General features: G+C 43.0%; 1 protein-coding gene across 1 annotated transcript in view; it reads right to left on the bottom strand.

Moving 5' to 3' along the window:
- The window catches only part of cntnap2a (contactin associated protein 2a), a 245950-nt gene extending 245912 nt beyond the window's left edge, over positions 1-38 (bottom strand). Inside the window, exon 1 of the mRNA XM_055881617.1 lies at positions 1-38. This exon is cut by the window's left edge and continues 587 nt beyond it. The gene's annotated coding sequence lies outside the window, so the exon portion shown is untranslated.
- Between the last annotated feature and the right edge of the window lie 4451 nt (positions 39-4489).

Raw genomic sequence — 4489 nt, 5'->3', positions numbered from 1 at the left:
GCTCGTAAATCGCTGCCCAGTGCTGATTGGTGCTGAAGTTGCTCTCTCGCTCTGTCCCTCTCTCCGCTTCCCACTTTCCGGTGGCAGTTGGTATGTTCCTCGCGACGTTCCCGCTGGAATCCTCTTGGGACACCACGGGCCGGCATGCATTTGTAACCCTATCTCATATTTAGAAAAGATTGCCAGACCAGTTGATTTTTATACATTTAGGATTATTTGAGCATAGATCTACTGTGTTTTCCAGTGATATTCAGTGAAACGGCACCTATACAATAGCAATTATACACATTATAGATAGCATACGGGCTTTATAGCCCTACTCTACACATTTAAAAGGGAAGAAAAGAAGGGAATGGACTTGACGATGCTGAGAGTCATGATAGGAAGGTCTCTGGATCCTCCAATGGACTGCACTCCAAGACACATTTTAGTTATATAGTTATAGTTATTCCAGTTTAAATGGAGGGATGTATACAGGATGTATACAACAGTAACATGGGTAGGTAGTCTCATAGTGTAGTCTTCCCAATATAGCAGTCATTCTGGATGCAGGTTGTGGGTGAATAGTCAGTCTACATGTTGGATATCCTCACTCTGGCTGAATTCCAAGAGAAATTACACATCACTTTGCAAGCCAGCATAATGTGATTTACAGGCCTGATGGGACCTGTAAACAAACTATGAGTTTCAGGCCACAGTAAAACTATGCCTGCAAAATTAGGCCTTCTGAAATAATTGCTGTATTGTGTTAAAGATTTACATTTTAATTATAACATATTTAACATATTTAATTATAACATATTTCATTTCGATTTCACTTGGTGAAGGCCACAGGACTGAAAATAGTTGAAAGAAACAACCATGTCTCTGTCACTGTCACGATCGTCGTCAAGGAAATGACCGGACCAAGGTGCAGCGTGGGAAGCGTACATTCTTTTATTTTAAATGTCGCCAACAAAACAATAAACAACAAAACGAACGTGAAGCTCTGTAAGGCTATACATGCCACTAACAAAGACAACAACCCACAAATGAGAAAAGGAAAAAAGGCTGCCTAAGTATGATTCCCAATCAGAGACAACGATAGACAGCTGTCCCTGATTGAGAATCATAAACGGCCAAAAACAAAGAACCAGAAAGCATGGACTTTCCCACCCGAGTCACACCCTGACCAAACAAACATAGAGAATAAAAGGATCTCTACGGTCAGGGCATGACAGTACCCCCCCCCCCGAAGGTGTGGACTCCGGCCGCAAACCTGACACTATAGGGGAGGGTCCGGGTGGGCATCTATCTTGGTGGTGGCTCCGGTGCGGGACGCAGATCCCGCTCCACCTCTGGCTCCCCCCACTTTGGTGGCGCCTCTGGTGCGGGGACCCTCGTCGCCGACCCCGGACTGGGGACCCTCGTTGCAGGCCCCAGACTGGGGACCCTCTCCGCAGGCCCCGGACTGGGGACCCTCGCTGCAGGCCCCGGACTGGGGACCCTCGCTGCAGGCCCCGGACTGGGGACCCTCGCTGCAGGCCTCGGACTGGGAACCCTCGCTGCAGGCCCCGGACTGGGGACCCTCTCTGCAGGCCCCGGACTGGGGACCCTCGCTGCAGGCCCTGAACTAGGGACCCTCGCTGCAGGCCCCGGACTGGGGACCCTCGTTGCAGGCCCCGAACTGGGGAGACCTACTGGAGGCCTGGTTCTTGGAGCAGGCACAGGACTCACCAGGCTAGGGAGACATACTGGAGGCCTGGTTCTTGGAGCTGGCACAGGACTCACCAGGCTAGGGAGACATACTGGAGGCCTGGTTCTTAGAGCAGGCACAGGACTCACCAGGCTGGGGAGACATACTGGAGGCCTGGTTCATGGAGCAGGCACAGGACTCAGGACTCACCAGGCTGGGGAGACATACTGGAGGCCTGGTTCATGGAGCAGGCACAGGTCGAACCGGGCTGTGGGGGAGCACTGGAGATCTGGTGCTTAAAGCTGGCACCACTCGTCCTGGCTGAATTCCCAATTTGGCCCGGCACGTGCGGAGCACAGGCACAGGACGCACTGGGCTGTGATAACGCACCGAGACACAGTGCGCAGAGCCGGCGCAGGATACCCTGGGCCAAAGAGGCGCACCGGAGACCAGGAGTGCTGTGCTGGCACAATCCGTCCAAACATAGAGAATAAAAGGATCTCTACGCTCAGGGCGTGACAGTCACTAACTAATACACATGTACAGTCATGGGTGGTAACTCCACAATTCAATCAAAAGGCAAGGCATGGTGGAACAAATGCAAATAAAGCTATAGACCAAGCAGTGTGTTAAATTAACCCTGAAAAGTGTGGACACGATTTAACACTGGAGAATATGCTGTATAGTCAACAAGTGGGATAGAGAAAGGGTAGGTTGATCACTCGGTCACATTTGAATTTGCATTCCAAAAATGTAAAATGTTAATGTATCTATCTCTTCAAGAGTATCTTAAATAAGACAAAACATCTGTCGTCGCCCCCCCACCCCCGCAAAAAAAAAAGCTTCTTTATTGAGGAAAAATATACTGACTACGACTGTGACATGTGGGGGTCTCTCCTAGCTATCTTAAGATGAATACACTAAGTCGCTCTGGATAAGAATTTCTGCTAAATGAGGAAAATGTGAAGTGTGAAAATGTAAATTAGTTTCATGATATGATCTTGTAGACCTATATTTGATAGAAACTGAAGTGTACTAAACTCAGAAGCCTATCAACTAAAATGTGTTAAGGACTGTAAATTAGTTTTTTCAAAGTTGCCGAAATGCCAAGTATGTCCACTTCTATCAGTGCATTCGTAACCACCTAACCATTACAAAACTTATGTTAGAGCAAATAAGTTTCATGCAGCAAATTAGCAATTCCATTTTTTGTTGACCAAATTCCACTCTCTCGTTGACATCCACACAAAATTCCTCACTTCGTGGTCTTATTTTCGTGGGCAGATTTTAGGCGGAGGAAACACTCGCTTCGCCGTGTCCTCTCTGACAACACATAAGAATACCAAAATGGCTCCTACACTAGACTGTATTTTCAGCATTTCGCTCCAAAATGAAATTCTGCAGAATTGACTTATGTTAATTAGTGACCTTCAGTGTCAATCGCTGTGTGGATTATTAGCATATTCTCAAAATAGCACTGGAAGTACTGAAGATTATAAACATCTACACTGTCTTGGGCACTAAGCTTTCCATATGTCTGCTTGTATTTTGTCACACTTTACACCATTATTATAATAATGCTGTATGTAGTCTAAAGTGTGACCAAATACAAGCAGACATATACATTTCAGTAGGCTAATATTATAATATTACTAAAATTAGTAGTAATATTATAATATGATTATTATAATATGTATTACTATATTATATAGCCTACCTTCTATCAGAATAGATCATTGTATGTTATAGTATCTGAATATATTGTTAGCCTACATGTTATATTGTCAGAATGTACTGTGTACTGTACTTGTGTACAGTATATTGAATGACTGAAATATGCAAAAAGAAAAGAGGGTTGAGCACACACCTTTAGAGGAAAACATTTTGGAGTATACAAGTATACCATTGTCCTGGGGTTCAAATTGGTGTTAACTCCAATATACTCGCATTTGGTTTTGTAAGCATACTACTGTTGTAGATCAGTGTGTTGTGAAAAGCCCGAGCAAGGCTTGAACCATTGACCTTGTAATTACAGGGTAAGCACATTATCTCCTGTGCCATAAATGCACAGACTACTATGTCTGGGATTCTTGAATGTCAGGACAATCCTAGTCCGACAGCGAAAGTTTATTTGTATAGTAGAGTTACATATATATATATATTTTTTTTTAAATATTACATTAGGGAAAATATTTTTGGGGGTATTTTTCTAAATATTTTCAATATTATTAATTTCCATGTCAGGAAATTCCCTTCTCCAGAGCAAAGGATCACAATTTCAAAAACTGTCAAGAATAATCAATAACTGATAAAGGATCTCATGTAGTTTCTTCCTATAGCCCTCTATGACTAATATTTCTCTCATAACCGTGATTCCTGAAAAAAATCCTAAATTAATCAGAAATGAGCATCTATACCATGACAACTCCTTCCTCATCTCCTGATTACATGTGCAATAAGACAACGCATGGTCCTGAAAGTCTTCTACTTTTGAAATCACCAAACAATATAGAAATCACCATGGTCACAACCATAACCTGTCAACTCCATCTCTCTTATAGATTAAGATACAATATGAGTTTTGGTTCAAATTTGTTCATTTTAAATAGGTTTTAAAAGCAACTGAGGAAAAACACAATTACTACTAAGTGTAGCACTTCAACAATGAAGAAAAATATGCAATTTATCAACTCCGTAAAACATAAACTCCATCAGATGTTTGACTGTCAACACCGTCAGAGTGCTGAAAGATCTAATAGAATGGTTATGTTTTATTGGGGATTTTCAAATTAAGAATTTTTCACATTTTACAAA

The sequence above is a fragment of the Salvelinus fontinalis genome, chromosome 25 (genome assembly GCF_029448725.1).
Source record: "Salvelinus fontinalis isolate EN_2023a chromosome 25, ASM2944872v1, whole genome shotgun sequence".
Lineage (NCBI taxonomy): Eukaryota > Metazoa > Chordata > Actinopteri > Salmoniformes > Salmonidae > Salvelinus > Salvelinus fontinalis.
Note: the sequence above shows the minus strand (reverse complement) of the source record. Positions and strands in the feature narration are given on the sequence as shown.